The following is an 18,901-nucleotide window of genomic DNA, read 5'->3' on the forward strand; positions in this document are numbered from 1 at the left end:
GTATCAGCATGTCACTGGAGAATACAATGTCAATAACCTGATTCCTTTAAATGTGTATGTCCATGAGGAGGCGGCTTATGGAGAAGGAATTTTATTTTTTTCATTATGTACTTTACATCATTTAAATTCTTCATAATGAGCATAAATACCTTCTCAAAGCTAGCAAAAAGACAAAGCTATTTCTATTTTGGAGGGAAAAAATTTTTCTGATTTTGTTTGCAATTAGTGGGCCGATTAAATGAATCAGAATCCTAGCTCTAAATCTTATATGACCTTGAATTTTCTATCAAATAGTTATGAAACTCATGTCACAGGATTCTTATATCATTTATGTGAGATGATTCCTATAAAATATATAGCACAGGGGCTGGGGTTGTGGCTCAGTGGTAGAGCGCTTACCTAACACATGGTAACTGGGTTTGATTCTCGGCACCACATAAAATAAATAAAGTTAAAAAAAGTATAATTTATTTTAAAAAATATACAGATATAGCACAAAACCTTGTATTTAGGACATATTAATGCATGCTATGTATATTTTTTAAAAAACTTTTTTAGTTGTTGATGGACCCTCATTTTTGTTTATTTGTGGTGCTGAGAATCGAATCCAGTGTCTCACACACGCCAGGCAAGTACTGTACCACTGATCCACAATCCCAGACCTAACTGTATTTTTTATTCTGATATTTCTTTTCATCTTTGGAGGTCCCTAAACCCTTACCCACAATCTTAGTCACTATTTCTCACCATTTATCCCAATAATATCTAGCCTCCAGGGAACAATGCTTGTGTGATGTTCTGTTAGCCAAGTACCTCTCTATAAGCCACTAACCCCAGAGCAACACAAAGGCATGAGGCAGAGGGAACAAGTGGAGCACACGTGTGTGGGCAGCGCGCTGAAGCACAAATGAATGCCCATTTCACTCCAGATGGTACTGAGGACTCGTAGCATCTCAAACTGGCAAAAAATGAGAGAGCTTGTTTTCAGTAGAGCAACAGCTGGGGTGTGTGTGGGGGGAACATTCAGGAAGTAAAAATAAGAATATGGGATATGGGATTTTTAAAAATCTGAAAATTTTAAGCATACATATTGATCATGCTTATTTTCAGGAAAAAATATAAGACAAAAATTACTTTTCAGAAAGAAAAGCTGAGTAGCAGAACACTAAGCCAAGAAGCTTAGTTCAAGTTCAAGAGCACTAAGCTGACAGGTCCTTTTAAGTTCAGTAGGACATTTAGGGATGCTGCAAACTTCCCTGGCTACCAACATGCTTTATGAACATGGCATGTTAATTCATCTTTTGGGGTCTCCCTTTCCTCATCTGTAAGACGGGGATAACAGAAATTCCTAACTCATGGTGTCCTGAGGAGTAGGTGAAGTGACCTGTATGGATAAGCTCTGTAAGTGCTGGCCCTCCTTATTTTTGTCCACTGCTCTGTGCTCTGACAGCCTGGTAGCAGAGTGCCTCTGGTTTGGCAAACCCCACAACCAACCAGGGAACCTTTTTGAGGACTATCCTGTGGCCAGCCCAGATCGGCAGGCAAAGTTTGGGCTTTCTCTCAGCCCTCCTGAGTCAGGAGCCCAGGGAAGGAATACTGACCCTCCCAAAGAGGTGGCAAGGACGCTGAGGGCAGGACGAGGGAGGGGTTACTGAAGTCAGGAGAGGAGGCTGACCTTGGTGTTACAGCTGCTCAGTGACCTTTCATTGCCTACGGTACACCAGGGGCCTCGGGCAGCCTATGCAGATGGGGCCGAGGCTGGCCCAGGAAGAAAGGGAGGGGGTTGGTGTGGGGAGGAGGAAATCGTGGGAGGCTGAGGAGGGAGGAAGGGGCAGAAGGGGAAGGTGGCGGGAGGAAGGAGGCAGGGGGGTGTGGGGGAGGGGAAGAGGAGGCCGGTGGGAGGGAGGGGAGGAGGGAGGGAGGACCGTAGGGAGGCTGCGGAGGTGGGGGAGACCGGCAGGCACCTGCCCCGACTGTGCCTGTGACAAGCCCCTCCTCCGGCAGCAATAAACGCACGGCTGGGCCTTGGCGGCCTCCTCTGGCCCGGTGACAGTCTCACGCCTCCGGGGCGCTGGCTCGTCAGGCAGCCGCTGGGGGTACTCGGCAGGAGCCTCAAATGCCACCTACTCCCCGGCCTCTCTCCCAGTTGATGCTGCTATTTTAGGCACCACATTATTTCCTGCTGTGATTTTTTCAGCCTTCTAATTCGGGCTCTGAGGTAAGCCGTGACATCCGCTCGCCCGCGGCCCCCTCCCGCGCCGCTGCTCCTTCCCGGGGCGCGGGCTCCCTCCGGCCCGCGGCACCCCTGCGACTGCAGGGAGTCACTCGGCCAGGCCTGCCTAAAAATAGGCTTCCAGGAGGAGGGATTTTCCCCCGGGTAGAAAGTCTAGCTATTATAGATTTCTAGGCGAGAATTTAGAAAAAATGACAGGCACCGAGAAAAACTGTGCCATTGTGTCCTGAATGCAGGAAGCTACATGTACATGCTTCCACGTCAGTGGTTCTCAGCAATTTGGGACAAGGGCCCTTTTGAAAATCTGATGGTTATGCATTCTGTCCCCAGAAAATGACCACAGCAAATCCACATGCACACAGAGCCATCACAATGTTACTTGTAATTTCGGGTGCAACCCCTGAAGTTGGACCATCCAACCCTGGGGGTCTGAGGGCTCCAGGTTAAAAGCCGCAGCTCAGAGTCCCAGGTATTGCATACATCTGTCTCCTCTTGTATAGAAATTCCTATACAAGAGGAATTGTATCCATCCAGACTCATCACTCTCATCTTTCTCTCCCCTCCCCTCTAATCTCCCTCATTATAATCAATGTGTGTTTTTAAAGATGTATTTGTATGTGCAAGCATTTCACATCCAAGTGGGAGGTTACATTGTAAACATGTAGTGGCATGTCCAGGTCTCCATTCTAGTTTGCTGCCAGGGTCCAGCTGGTATCTGGTAATGAAAAGGACCCTACATTTGGATCCCAGGAGACTTGGGTTCAAATTTAACACCTATCTTGACCTCTCAGAACTTCCACTGCATTGGCACAATGGGAATTCTAATAATAAAGCTTTATCACATGACTAAATGATTCAGTGCAAGGGGAGGCATCTTTCAATTGTCCTCTGTCAAGGGAGGGGGCCTAGTCTGCTTCTTTTAAATTACACATCCTTGTCTGTTGCCCCTTGGAATGGGCTGCATCGTGTGTGTGTGTGTGTGTGTGTGTGTGTGTGTGTGTGTGGTGTGTTTTAATTCAAACTCCTGTGGTCTGAATGAGGGTGTCCTCCCTCAACTCCTACCCACCTCCCCACTGCCAAGTTCACATATTAAAACCTAATTCCTACCCCCATAGTACTAAGAGGCAGGGAACTTTGGAAGGTGATTAGGTCAGAAGTGTTACATCTTTGTGAATGGGATTAGTGCCCTTAAAAAAAGGCTTGAAGGAATCTGTTTGCCCTTTTTGCATGTGAGGACACATAGGTACCATCTATGGGGGGTGGCAACTCACCAGACACCAGATCTGCTGGTGGCTTAAGATCTTGGATTTCCCAGCCTCCAGAACTCTGAGAAACAAATTTCTGTGGTTTACAAAGGACCCAGTATAAAGCATTTTGATTCATAGTCCAATGAACTAAAACTGATAAACTGAGCCCAAACTAAGGAAATGATATGAGATGAGCTATCTCTGCAATAATGAGTGAGAAGTCAGGAGCCCATTCCCAGACAAATAGAAAGTAGTTAATGTAAGAATCTATTTGATCTTGATTCAGGATCCCACATTTTTCCACACGTGTTAAAAGGGGGCCACTTCACTGCCCCAATGACTCCTATAAACACACCTCCCTCCCATCTTCATTAGATCCTCCATTTTCTCTAGGACACCTCTGGTTATGGTTCCAGTTCTTTATCTCTGTCTTATATAAGATGTCTCTACTGTGATCCCCAACTTCAATCTCTGCCTGCCTCACTGATTGTTCCTTATCTGTTGCTGGGCTCCTCTTGCTCTTCGGTGATTTTTTTAACATGGTGGCTACTTCCCAGTATTCATCATGCTGCACTGAGTTCCCTGTTCTCAACCTTCTGCCTTTCGGGAGAGGGATCACATTGACTTTGGTGTGCTCAGCTGTTCCTCTAGGTTATCTGCTCTGATCTCTCAACTGCCAGTTCCAAATTCAGCTGCCCATTGGACAACTCTAAATGTAAGCCCTGTTGTCATCTCCAACAATACATACCGAAAAATGAGTTTCTTATCTTCCCTGAACCAGTTTTCCCTCCTGGCTTCCCTTTTCTCTTTGGGCCATGACCAAACCTCTGGTCATCCAACTCAAAGGTTCCATCAACTTTGATTCTTCTCTTTCCCTCTCACCTGCATGCAGACACCAAATCCTGTCCATACCTCTGTTGGGATTTCTGGCATCCATCTTTTCCTTCCCTTTCCTATTTCTATTCATCTGACTTTAACCCTCAGCTCTGATGGGTACAGTAGCTCCCTGTTTTTTTCTGCCCACAGCCTTTCCATCCTTTTACATAGATTCACTTATACATCAAGGACTTATTTCTCATTATCTTCCTTGTTTTTCAATCTGACTCACTTTAGCCCTCTTCTCTCTCTCTTTTTTTTTTTTTTTTTAAACCAAGGAGCACCCTTCACCAGAAAGTGCAGAAGCCAAATTCCATTGCCTAGTAGGTCAGGCAGGTCATGAAATGGATAAGCAGATCAGGTGCACAATGCCAGGGAGTGGTAGGAAGTGGCTTCTAGATTATGGGTCCCAGTCTAGAGGGGGTATGAGCAGCTTCACTGTCATCAGGCCCAGTGTGGCCAGATTTCCTACTTTTAAAACAAAACAAACAAAAATTCACCAATTTTGGATTTTTACATGAAATCTCCCAATATCTAAAATACGATGACACCCAAACAAAACACGCTGCAGTCTAAATTCATCCTGCAGGAAACCATGATTTTAAACTTTGTTGATGTGGCAGAAAGCACTTTGAACTGGGAGTTTCTAGTTCTGGTTGTGCCAATAATGAGCTATGTAAACTTGAATAAGTTATATCCCCTCTCTGGGCCTTAGTTTCCCCATCTATACCATGAAGGGACCTATTAAATGAAGCCCAAAGCTCTTTTAATTTGGTAATTCTATGGTTCTATGGCTGATCCTAAGGGGGTGGGGATCCTTTTTGGTTGAATTGTCTGGTTGATTGTCATAAACATGCAGTGAATATGGGTTACCACATTTCAAAGAACAAGAATACAATAAGCTTTTGGTTAAATGAAATTCTCCAGGGTTAACTGGAAAATCCCCTCAATCAAGGTTATTGTTAAAAGACTTTCTAAAATACCAGAGTTCAGCTTCCTGCCTTTCTAAGCACAGGGGATGCAGCAGTACCCAGCAAGGGGAACTGATGAGTCAATGTCTGGGGATGGCTCTGCCACCTGGGCTGCTGGGGATCACAGCTGAATGGGTAGGAAGTCCTCTTAGGCCACTCCAGCCATGGGGCTACTCAGAGAGCAGTGATGTCTGTAAATCAGGAGTCACCTGGCTGATGCCTCTTGGCAGGCCTCAGACCCTGAGCTTTAACATTCACTTTTGCAGCATGGTTCCCTCTTAAGCTGGAAAACAGTTGGAATGTGGCATTGCCTGGAACGTGTGGAAGCTGACTACCATGATACAACAAGGACTCCTTCCTGGGGAAAAAGGCAAAGGCTTTGGACCCCAACAGATCTTGGTTTGAATCTAGACTCCTCCACTTCCTAGCCCTGTGGCTTTAGACAAACTGACTTTACCTTTCTGAGTGAGTTTTAAGTTTCCTGTCTATAAATCAGAGGCAAGAATATAAGTCTCATAGAGTTGTTGTGAGTACTAAGTCAAATAATGAATGCTACATGGTGTGGGGTGTGGGAGTTATTATGCACTGGGAAAATGGAAATCATTATTCCATTAGGAATGAACTGTTTTCTTTTTTGGAGGGGGGAGAGTTACCAGGGCACTTTACCACTGAGCTACATCCCTAGTCCTTTTTATTTTTTATTTTGAAAGAGGGTCTTGCTAAGTTGCTTAGAGTCACATCAGGTGGCCGAGGCTGGCTTTGAACTTGTGATCTTCCTGCCTCAGCCTCCAAGTCACTGGAATTACAGGTGTGTACCACAGCACCCAGCTAGTAATGAACATCTTGTATCATGAAAAATCCCATAACTTTTTACTTAGTAAGGTCAGACAGTTAATATCAGTCCCTTCCTACTTCAGTAGACATTTGAGAAACCAGTTGTTTTCAGAATTAGATCTCTTGCTTTTTCCTCCATTCTACTCCACCCTATCATCTTGGAATAGACACCAGCCTTAAAATAAGAACCAAGACCTGTTTTGCAACTATCATACTAATAATTGATTCAATCAATAATCATCAATGGATGTAAAAGTTAGATGAGGAAAGGATATTCACAGTTTTAAATGATCCTTCACCCAATTACTTATTAATTACAAGATGAAAGAATAGTAACTTTTCCTGGCAGACACCTAAACCAAGTGATCAAAGTTAGTATCAGCAATCCAGAGACAGAGATTTCAGTGCATCTTGATATGATGCACTAAAAACACAACATCGGTTCTGTGGGATTCCTGCCAGCAAATGGCTAACATGAGTCCAACTGTGAGCCCACGTCAGACTAATCCAGACCCAGGAGCACAATACAAAATAACTGGCCTGTACTCATGAAAAATATCGAAGTCATGCAAGACAAAGGCTGAAGAACTAACTGTTCTATGCTAAAAACTCAAGGGATATGAAACTAAATGGAATGTGTGACCTGGATTGGATCACAGACCAGAAAAAAAGAACATTTCTGTTAACAGTGTTATTGGAGAATTGGATAAACTTTACTATGGATCATATATTAAATCCATTAGCATTATATCCATGTTAAGTTCCCTAATTTATGTAAGAAAGTATCCAAAAAATGATTTTCTTTCTTATACGACCTGTATTTGCACACTAAAATAAGCCTGAAGCTCAGTCTCAGCAAAGAGACTCAGAGTGAGAGAAGGCAACTTGTTTCTGTGCAAGTGATTCATTTTAAGAAATTCCAGTATACCTAGTTTACATAGGTGTGTGTTTTCATCGAAGAAAGATTGTGTATAAGAGTGTCCTCTCTTGAGTTTCTTTAACTTGAGTCCTTTATACCTTTCAAGTGTGGTTAAGAAGGCAAAAATTTAATTTATACAAAGTTTTCGGTTACTGAGCTAAGGCTATGGTTATCATTTGTGGAAAATGTTTCATATACAGCACCTTAAGTTAACTGTTTATCTTTCTCTTTTGATTATTATTAAATGTAAATATTTGTTCTTCAGGTCTTTAACTTAAAATAAATTTTTGCCATAAAACACTCCAAAAAAAAAAAAAAAAAGAAAAAAAGAAAGAAAGAAAAAAAAAAGTATCTATGTTCTTGAGAAATTCACACTTGAAATAGTTAAGGACAAAGAGGTGTTATGTCTGCAACTTACTCTCAAGTGGGTATAAAGAAAGAAAAGTATAAATATGTATATACACACTCAGAAAAATAATATTAAAACAAATGTAGCAAAATGTTAACATTTAGTGAACCTGAGTGGAGAATACATAGGAGTTCTTTGTACTGGACTTGCAGCTTTTAGGCAAATTAAAATGATGTCAAAATAAGCTAGGCATGGTGGCACATGGCTGTAATCCCAGCAATTTGAGAGGCTGAGGCAGGAGGATTTCAAGTTTGAGGCCAGCAACAGTAAAATTTAGCAAGGTCCTAAGCAACTTAGTGAGAACCTGTCTCAGGAAAAAAAAAGTGGGAGGATGTGGCTCAGTGATAAAGCGCCCCTGGGTTTGAAAATTTTTTTCAAAAGAAAAAAAAAAAAAATAGAGCTGTGATGCCATGTACAGAGCCTTGTGTCATCTGTCCCTGCAGTGTGGTGAAGCAGAAACGGCCCCAACTTGAAGAGGAGGTTTGAACCCAATCTCCCAACTGCAAGATCCATTCAGACTTCTTTCTCCTCCCTCTGATGAAGATAAAAGAATGCTTCTCTCTTGGGGTTAAGAGGACTAAATGAAGTAATCTATGTAAAAAATATGGTACCTGCCAAGAACTTGTTCGTGTACTCTATAAATGTATGTTGCTAAGAGTCCAGCAGTGATAAACACAATGGAATCCTTGCCCTTGTGTAACTTATACTCCATCCAGAAAGATGGAAAATAAATGACACACAACACAGGCAGACATACTTACAAAGAGCTGCAAATTCTAGAAGGGTGATGGAGAGTGACAGGAGAGGTAGGGCACCCTACCATAAATAATACGGTCAGGAAAATGACATTTAAACTGAGACACTGAAGGAGGGAGGGAGGGGTCAACAATCTAGGCAGTGGGAACAGCAGGAACAAAGGCACAGGGGACAGGGGGCAAGAGGTAGGTGCACGTAAGGAACTGTTAACCACCTCTTCTGCTAACCCACCTTGTAACTCCTTGTATGTACTTCAAGAGACAGGGCAGCACAGCACTTAGTAGGGACTGGACTCCCAGGAAGTGTATGATGAATGAACAAGAGAATGGCTGAGCTCTCGTTCCAATGTTTGCCCATGAAGAGATCCCCCTCTTCCAGCCCTTTAACCTTCTGATGTGGAAGGAAGGAGCCTTCTGAACTGGCAGTCCACAGTTCTTTCCTCGGCGCAATTTGCCTAGAGCTCAGAGCTAGAGGGTCCCCCCAAAACCCACCCTTCCTGTTAAAGGGAAGAAGCAGAGGCCAAGACTCAGGACAGCTTTGTTGAAGCCCCTGGACCTGGTGGGGCCCATGTCTAGTGCTTTCCCCAGGCCAGAGCCTGTCTTGTTTATTTGTTCAGCAGGTTTATTTCAGCCATGGCACAGCCTGTTCTGACGCTGGAACATTTCTGAGATGAGCCAATTTTTTAAAATCATAGAAAATAAATGGTTTGCTCTTGGAACTAAGGGGTGGGGCAGCCAGAATGGGAGACAGGTTTCAAGGCCAGCTCTGGGGCAGAATTTTGGTTTACCCTTTGCTATATTCTTTTCCCCTTCTGCCCTTGAGAACCAAAGGGACTTCAATGGGATTTCCTGCCTCCATTTCTCAAGACGATGATTAGAAAAACTGGAACATTTAACCATAAGATTTCCGGTTCTCATCTCCACCCTCATCAGTTCTATTCTAAACTCTGGTTTCTAAACCATCAAGCTCAGAGCTGGGAATGTAGTTCAGTAGCAGAGCCTTTGCCTAGCATGTGCAAAGCTTTGGGTTTGATCGCCAGTACAAAATACACAGAATGTTCAAAGCCACTGAACTCAAGACATAGCCCAACACAACCCATCAATCTTGGGACAGGTTTTGGGACTAGCACCTGGATCATTCTGTTCCCTCTGCCTGTAGGATTACATATGTACCCCCGCACTAAGCCTGGCTTGCCACCTACTTTTTTAAATAGCTGGCAAGTTCAGTGAAGACAAACAGAACAGTTAAAATTGCTTTGCTTTCTGACTGGATATTAACTAAGTGTAGTAATATCAGTCATTAGCTTGTATTGATCTGAAACATTTATTTGTAGTTATGTAAATATTTGATTACCCAAAACCTGGAAATTAATAATTAATAAAACAAAATTATCCGGCCAACAAAATTATTTAAACCTTAATTAAGCCCAGAGTAACAGATGGGGTGGGATAAAGGGATCCTGGTGGTAAAAAAGGCGACTCCAAAGTTCTGCCTGGCCTTTTGCCTGCCTTGTTTCCCCAACAGGGCTGGTACATAGTAAGTACTTTCAAAATACTCACTGAGTGTGCGAGTGCATGAGGATGATGGTGCTCCTGGGGCACTGAAGCCTTGTGAACCCTAGTTGGCTATCCCATAAGGACCAAGCTAAGAACCAATTTGGCAGCTGTCCCAGCCCCAGGCTCTTTCTCCCTAATGGGGCAACATGCCCATTCTTAGCACTCAACTCAGGAGTATTAAGATCGATGAGAATGTGGGAATAGACCATATGTACTGGAGCCCCTCCAAGGGGCAGGGGCAGCCCAGATTCTGATGCCCCTCTGGTGCCCTCTGCCCCTTTGCTCAAAGAAACTCTCAAGAAGCAGTCTGGCCCGCTGCAGGAGATGCTGTTCTTCACTTCCCAGATTAGCTCAGACCTTAAAAATCACAGCCCAGTGCCTGCTCTTTTGTGCCAAGGAAAACAGTAGATGTCAGAAGCCTCCTTAGGTATCTGGAACTGAACAGCTCCTGCTGCTCCTCCCTTCCTAGTATGAAGTCATTGAATCAGGATGACAAAGCAAACAGTGACAAGTGCCGGGACTTGTTCCCAGACTGATTCCAGCATTTCTCTAGCCCTTCCCTCCTCCCCACCCTCAGAATGGCAACCCCAGGTGTAGACAACAGACTGAACTGGAATCAGTCCTGGGGCTTCCAGGAAATGGAGACTGGGTGGGAGGCATACTCTGTGATGGCAGAGAGAAGGTCCTGGAAAGACCTGGATGAAAAAAGGATATAGGATATCAGTAGCACCAGACATTAGCCTGGTACATTCCAGGCTTCAACATGCTTTCACACATTCTGAGGGAAGGAGGTCAGGAATTCTTTATCAGCTTCACAGAGGAGAAAACAGGCTCATATAAGGTCAGCAGCTTAATCAGGGTTACATGGCTTAAGTATGACAGAGTCAGACTTGGAATTATTTGTTACATCTTCCTACCCCATCACAATTCCTTGAACTTGTCACTGGCACACTGCTTCATGCTTTCTTCTTTGTTGCATCCCACCATTTTATTATTTACTCAATGTTTTCCCTAAATAGACCCACTTTAAAAGTTGACCTCATTCTAAGCAATTGTGTGTGTGTGTGTGTGTGTGTGTGTGTGTTTTGATATATATTTAACACATTCTACTCCATCACCATCTCTGCATACTAAGGATGGATCTTCACAGGGTGCCAGCCAAGTGGGTGCCCTTGTTTGAAATGTTCAGCTGGTAGTATCAGTGAAGGCCAGGGTTGTCTTTGTTAGGGTTGTAGTTACAGAATTACTGAATCATGGAGGACAAGAGGTAAATCATAGATTCTAACTCCTGAGGGACAGACCTTATGTAACATGCCCAGTCCTGGCCCTAAAGATTGAGGGGTACCATTCATGGATCAAGTCCTTGCTCTTAACAACTCAGCTTACAGGGGTGGGAGTGCAGCTTAGTGGGAGAATCATAGAATCACAAAACAAGCAAAACTCAGCTTCCAAACGGGAGCAACTGAAATCTAAAAGGAATAAGTAGACACTCTGGAGTCAAAGAAACTCAAATCTAGACTTGGTTTTACCACAAACTCAGTGTGCCTTTGAGCAAGTCAATTCATGTTTCTAATCCCCTTTTCCTTCAATGATAATATCTCCTCTTTCTGCTGTTCAAAACTGACAAGAGATCCAGATTTTTAAAAATATTTTTTAATTGTAGATGGACACAATACCTTTATTTTATTTTTTAAATTTTTTATGTGGTGCTGAGGATAGAACCCAGTGTCTCACATGTGCTAGGCAAATGCTCTACCACTGAGCTACAAATCCGGCCCAAGATTCAGATTTAAAAAAAAATTGTGTATGAAAAATCCTCTGTAAACCATAAAGCTGCAATACAGAGCATAAGGAATAATTAGATAACACTCCAATTCCTCCACAAAATATCTGCATCATAACTGAAGAATGACTTTCTCAAGGGGAACTGAGCACAGTAACAAAAGGGTGGAAAGAGATTTTGAGAGCAGGCTTTGGACCTTAATTATGTCCCAGGTTACCTTGCTACTTCAGGTCTTGGGCCCAGGAAGACACTGTTGAGCTGAATCAGCTTGCTTCCCTTGACTCCCTTGGAATCCTGTGTTTCTCATTCTTACTCTTTCTTCTGCTTTCAAACATTTATCTATCATCTTTCAGAGACGTGTGCAAGTTGACTGCACAGTAACGGGTCTTTACTGCCCTCGTATGGTCACTTCCTGCCATGGTTACATGGACTTCTGAAGGGGTATATGTGACAATGGCAGATCTGAGGAGACCAGAGCCAACTCTCAAGATCAGGATTTGCCAGGGCCAGTAGAGGACTTAAAACCCAAGTGAAACCAGATGCTGGAATCCAGAGCTACTTGATGGGAAGCAACAGTTCCTTGCCTCAAGTAGAACAAGAATCTAGGCCTCTGGATTCATCTTGTTAAAATAGTTGCTAAATTGTCCAGGAAAGAGTTAACAACTGTGATGTGTCCTTTCTCTGACAGGAAAATCCAAGAGTAGGAAGGACTAGGACTAGAACCTGTCCTCCAATCCCCAGGCTATTAAAAACAACAGTTAACTGAGTACCTATTTGTGAACTACTAGGTGCCATGGAGTGTTGTACAAAATACATGGTCTGTCCTCAAGAACTCATAAATCTTACAAATGTAAATAATCCATGTACACACACACACACACACACACACACACACACACTGTACTGGGGATCAAACCCAGAGGCACTTGACCCCTGAGATACATTCCCAGACCCTTTTATTTATTTTTTAAAATTTTGAGACAGGGTCTTACTAAGCTGCTGGCTGGCTTTGAACTTGTGATCCTCCTGCCTCAGCCTCAAGTTGCTGAAATTACATGCATGTGCCACCCTGACAAACAACACACATAATTAACAGATATGAAGCCATTAGAGTAAGGACTATGCAGAAGTAGAAATAAAGTGCTACAGGACTGGCAGGAAGAGAGGCATGGGGATCAGAGAAGCTTCCTGAAGGAAGAGACTCAAGGCTGAACATTTTAAAAATGAGAAGAGTCTGGGGGAGGAAGGCATAGAAGAACAGATTTTTTATGGCAGTGAAACTTTATCTGTATATTATAATGTGGATATGTGGCATAACATTTGTACAAACCCATAGAATGTAAACCAAGAGTGAACCCTAATGTAAATTATAGATGTGAGGTGATAATGATGTGTCAGTGTGTGCACCAATTATAATAAATGTACCACTCTGGTGGTGGGTGTTGATAATAGGGAGGCCAAGTCTTTATACATGCTTGGTATGTGGAAAATCTCTGAACCTTCCACTCCATTTTGCTGTACACCTAGAACTCTGCTCTAAAAACAAAGGGGTATCACTGGGGGAGAGATGAAAGAACTAATGTATTGGTTCCATTTGTTTTTCAGGGTGGGGGGAACACTGAGGACTGAACCCAGAGGTGCTTTTCCACTGAGTCATATCTGCAGTCCTTTTTTTTTTTTTACTTATTTTGAGACAGGATCTTGCTAAATTGTTCACGGTGTTGCTAAGTTGCTAAAGCTATCCTCAAACTTGTAATCGTCCTGCCTCGGTCTCCCTAGTCACAGGGATTAAGGTGTGTGCCACTGTGACTGGCTTGATTCCAATTTTTGAAAAAGACATAAAAATTAGCAATTTTCTGCTAATAAATGAATCTCTAAGTATAGTCATCTCAGTATCCATGGGGTTTTGGACCATGACCCTCTGCAGATCCTAGATCTGCAGATGCTTAAGTCCCTTATATAATATAGCACAGTATTTACATAAAGTCTATTAAAAAACTATAGGACCTTACCTAACAAACATGAGCAAGGAAGACCACAATGACACTGATACCAGCTTCATTTTGGGAATCAATTTTGTGTTGAGCATGGCTAAAATTTTTACAGGTATTTTAGTTATTTAATCTCTACAATACTATTGGAGGGGTGCTATTTTCTCTACTTAATAGACAAGGAAACTGTGGTTCAAGGCTGGTAGGGCAAGCCTTGATAGAAAATACAGGCAGAAGAAAAAGCAAAAGGTGTCTAGGGCAAACAATCTGTTATTGCTAGCCTATCAGGTGGTATAAAGGGAGGGGCAAGGGCATGTATGGGGTCATGATGATCAAAAACTACAGGAACTCTATAAGGGAATTTAAAGCCTCAAGGGAATTAGATATCACCCTTTGGATACTGGAAAACCTTTAGATTTCAAAACATGGCATTCTACTCAGGGATGTATTAAAGAGTGTGTGAAAGAAAATAATAAGGTAAAGACCAGGAAGGGAGATCTAGATGAGGTGAGGGGAGCTTGGATTAGGACAGTGGACAATGCAAAGGAAGACATGTAAAACCTCTACATAGAGAAATTAAAACAGATTTGAGGGATGAAGGCAGAGCTACCCTTAATGAGAACTACTGTCTCATCATGTGCCGAGTCCTCTGACCTGCCTCATCAATGCCAGGTCCTATGGGGGAGAAAGATTTCTGGTCTCCGATGGAATTAAAGTCTCAGTTCCACCCTGGAATATGGTGTACCAAACGTCTAAACCCAAAGCAGAGCAAAATCTGCTCAGGCACCAGAGGAATTGTCTTGAAAATTGTTCTCAATACCCACACCAAGTGAGGATTCTCAGGACTTGAAAAGCCAGTAACAACAAGAGACCATACCAGTTTGATCCTCTGACCCCTCCTCCTACCACCAAAGGTCAGAGTTTTGTGTCATTTCCCAGCAGTCCAGCATCTGGTCGGACCAAATCCTGTATGGGAACTCAGCCCTCACCCTCCCCAAGACTGATTCCTGCTTTTGATAGCCAGAGGGCTGGCAGGCTTCCCTCTGGTTCCCTCTCTCAGGAATTCATCCACAGCTGCTGGCCACTTGTCACACCCTATCTGGGAGGTGGCAGCATTTCAATAGTAAAGCAACAGATCCTCAGACTGTGGCTAACAGCTTCAAAGTCAGTTGGGAATTGTGTCACACTTCTAAAAACAGCTAACTCCTTTCAGTTCCAGTGAATGGGTAAGGGTGTAGACTTCAAGGAGATATCTAGGCTTCATATTTCCTAAACAATTGGGGCAATTCCAGGGAAAATATTCATAGCAAGCATTCAACAAATATGAATTGAATGTGCCAGACACTATGCAAAAAACCTAGCAATAGTCCCTGTTCTCAAGGTATTTTGATTCCAGGATGAGGAGATGAGTCTTGAGCTAATATCTCTTTACTCTGCTTCTTCCTTCCCAAAGTTTTGGCAATGCCTTTCTATTTCACTGGTTTCTTATATTTTTGTTATTGGATACTACTGCTGCCTGAAGTCACCCAAAGTCATTCCACTTGGTGAGGAGTTCTGTGTCCAAAAAAATAAAACAAAATTTAGACATAAGAAATGAACAAAAAGTCAGAGTAGTGACCCTTTTAAGGGAATATATATTTGAACATACCTCTAAAAAACACTTTGAAAATGTACTCTGATCAGGAGCCAACTACAAAAGAGACCTCAAATGCCCACAGTAACCCTATCCATACCTGGAGGGGAGGGCTGAGGAAGGCACTGGGAAAATCACCCCAAACCCCTAGGGAAAGGTATAAGGAAAAGTGGGGGAAAGAACAAAGGGAAAAGACACCCCTTATAGCAAATTATGATATTCTATGTCTTCATGTACATTATTTGATCCTCTCAACTATCCTTGGGGACAGGCATAGCACACATTAATCTCCAGTTTCCAGGCAAGGGAAAACCTACTGTAACCCAGCACAAGCTATACTAAGTCTTCAGAGAGAGTAGGTGGGGACCACAGTTGTGCATGAGCCACAGCTTCTCAGAGCCTTGGCCTCTTCCCCTGCAGACCAAGGTGGTATGATGAGTGATCCTGGAGATCCCTCATCACCCCAGCCTATTCTTACACCATGCTCATGGTCAAGAGGCTACTAAGTGGTGAAGTCACATAGCAGCTCTCTGAATTAGGAAAAGGTGTTACTTTGGGCTGGGGAGATAGCTCAGTTGGTAGAGTGCTTGCCTTGCAAGCTCAAGGCCCTGGGTTTGATCCCCAGCACCGCAAAAAAAAAAAAAAAAAAAAAAAAAAAAAAAAAAATCATAAAAAGGTGTTACTTTACAATACAATGACAAAGTCTGTGCTTATAATAGGGAGATGGGACTTGAGGTGATCCATTTCCAAAATGAAATTCCAATGGCCCACTGAAATAAGCAGACCTTACCAGTGGTCATGTCATGGTGATGCTGTTTTGGGGCTTTTTTTTTTTTTTTTTTTTTTTTTTGAGAGACCGAAGATAGAACCCATGAGTGCATATCATTGAGCCATAACCCTCAGCCCTTTTTTAAAACTGAGTCAGGGTCTCACTAAGTTGCTTAGGGCCTCACTAAATTACTGAAGTTGACCCTGAACTTGTGATCCTCCTGTCTTGGTCTCTGGAGTCACTGGGATTGCAGGCACATGGCGCCGTGCCTGGCAATGATAAGGTTTTTATATCTTGAATTTTCTGTACCCAAGTTACATTTCTTTCCTTTTCTCTAAACATCCTTAAAATGACTATGCTTCTTTTAATATTTTCTTCTCTATTTTTTTTTTTCTTGGACACAACACAGGATTTATTGGTGTGATTAAGAAGAGGACAACACAGTGGAAGCCCTCATGAGTGCAGGGCCTACTATTTGTCCAGGGGACCACAAGTGGGGATATATATGACCTTGTAGATATCAGGAATGAGCCGCTTCTCAGCCACCATGTTTTCAAATTCATCAGCATTAAACTTGGTAAAGTTCCATTTCTTTGAGATGAGGATCTTCTGGCAGCCAGGGAACTTGAACTTGGCCCTGAGTAGAGCCTCAATCACAAAAAATGGAATGCTTCACAAATTTGCATATCATCCCTGTGCAGGGGCCATGCTAATCTCTGTATCATTTCAATTTTAGTATATGTGGTGCTGAAGTGAGCACCTTGTCTCTAAATATTATTTCAGAAAAGAAAATACTTTTTTTTAATATTTTTTTTTAGTTGTAGGTGGACACAGTACCTTTATTTTATTTTTATGTGGTGCTGAAGATTGAACCCAGGGCCTCATGCATGCTAGGCAAACACTCTTAACACTGAGCCAAAACCCCAGTCCCAAAAAATATTCTTAATAAAGGGTTAAAGAATGTTCTGTGAGGTCTGTTTAATTATTCAGAGAATTTTTAAAAATTAAGGTCATATCCAAATATGACAGTCTGGAAAAGGCAAAACTATGAGACAATAGTTGAAGGGGAAGGGAGGGAAAGATGAGCAAGTGGAGCATGCAGGATTTTTAGGGCAGTGAAACTATTCTGTATGGTACTGTAATGGTGGGTACATGTCATTATACATTTATCAAAATTCATAGAATGTGGGGCTGGGGTTGTAGCTCAGTGGTAGAGCACTTGCCTAGCATGTGTGAGGTCCTGGGTTTGATTCTCAGCACCACATATAAATAAATGAGTAAAATAAAGGTCTATCAACATCTAAAAACATATGTAAATTTTTTTTAAAAAAATTCATAGAATGCACATCACCAAGAGAGAACCCTAATATAAACTATGGAGTCTAGGTGATAACATATTCGTGTAGGTTTGAGTGTGACAAATGCAGCACTCTGGTGGGGGTTGGGACAGTGAGGGAGGCTGTATGTGTGGGGGACACAGCGTGGATGGGAATGATCTGTACTTTCTGTTCACTTTTGCTGTGAACCTAAAACTGCTCGATAGAATAAAGTATATTAAAAATATTAAAGCAATGTATTGGAGGGTTAAGAGCCAGACTCAGATATTAGACTGGGTTTCAATCTAATTCATAGACTACTGAGTGGCCTCAAACAAGTTTTAACTCTCGAGGCCTCAGTTTCCTCAACCATATAACTAAAGGAAATTATAGTACCTACCTCAGTGATCTATTCTGAAGAATAAATGAGACTCGTCCAAAGCAATTAGCCTAGTGCTGACACTGGGAACATGAAATAAATCTTAGCTATTTTTGGAAATTTTTAATAAAAAATAGTTAAGAAAAGTTCTGGCTTTCTAGATAAGTTTTAGGCCCCTAATTCTTAAAGTGGATCAAGAGGCTTGATTTGATGTTAAATACATATACTGACATTTTTTCTCCCAAACATTGTCCACTATGATATACACGCACTTTTTCCTACAACAAATGAGTACCTATAACCAGGAGAAAATTTTGTTCCCTGTACCAAGATAGAAAGATCAGCTGCCTAAGACGGTGGTTTCTCTATATAATTCCTGTCTGTCACCTAGATTTAATGAATCCTACTGGCTCTCCCCACCCCAATGCTGAAGTTCATTTGTTGGACAACCATGACTGTTCATTAGCCCTCTCTTCTGAGATCCAGGCCTATGTATCCAACTGCCCTCTGAACATTTTACTTAGGTGCCTCAAAGGGTTGAATTCATGACCACCTCCACTTTAACCCTAGCCCTACTCAGTTTCCCAACTTCAATGAATGACCCATCATCCACTCAGATGTGGAAGTTAGCAACCTAGGAAATCATCCTAGATTCCTTTCCTTCACCCTACACAACCACATCACTCAACCTTGGTCATTCTACTTTTAAAAATATTGCTAGGATCCACGTGTCTCTTTCCTTCTGGAACTCCATTGAATTCAAGTCATCATAATCTCTCAGCTGGACTACTGCCACTGGCTCCTAACTGGTCCCCCTGAGTCCTCTTGCCTTTTTTCACACTTTCTCCACATGTAGCTTGAGTTTGGAGAACTCAAGCTTCAGAATTCTTGTCCAGGACAGCTGAGCAGGGACACCCCACTTGCAGGTAACTATTGTGTTCCTGTAGTGACCAAGTATTTTTTTCTCATGACTAAATAACCTTACTTTTGTTTCTGAAAAAAGGAGACTGGCGATTGTGGAACCAACCTAGATGTCCTTCAATTGTTGAATGGATAAAGAAACTGTGGTATACATATACAATGGAATATTACTCAGCCATAAAGAATGATAAAATTATGGCACTTGCAGGCAAATGGATGAAATTGGAGAATATCATGCTAGGTGAGATAGGCCAATCTCAAAAATCCAAAAGACGAATGATCTCACTGATAAGCAGATGATGACACAT

The 18,901-nt window shown here is 42.4% G+C and overlaps 1 long non-coding RNA gene and 1 other non-coding gene across 2 annotated transcripts; one reads left to right on the top strand and one right to left on the bottom strand.

Moving 5' to 3' along the window:
• The first annotated feature begins 1,930 nt into the window (after positions 1 to 1,930).
• Positions 1,931 to 10,178, top strand: LOC124963340 (uncharacterized). Its single transcript, XR_007104712.1, has 3 exons — positions 1,931 to 2,218; positions 5,594 to 5,792; positions 7,933 to 10,178. It is a non-coding gene; the product is annotated as an uncharacterized LOC124963340 (long non-coding RNA).
• Positions 10,179 to 16,633: 6,455 nt separating this feature from the next.
• On the bottom strand, positions 16,634 to 16,737 carry LOC124963786 (U6 spliceosomal RNA). The gene has a single exon (XR_007104822.1). It is a non-coding gene; the product is annotated as a U6 spliceosomal RNA (small nuclear RNA).
• Between the last annotated feature and the right edge of the window lie 2,164 nt (positions 16,738 to 18,901).

Source organism: Sciurus carolinensis, chromosome 13, assembly GCF_902686445.1.
Source record: "Sciurus carolinensis chromosome 13, mSciCar1.2, whole genome shotgun sequence".
Classification (NCBI taxonomy): Eukaryota; Metazoa; Chordata; class Mammalia; order Rodentia; family Sciuridae; genus Sciurus; species Sciurus carolinensis.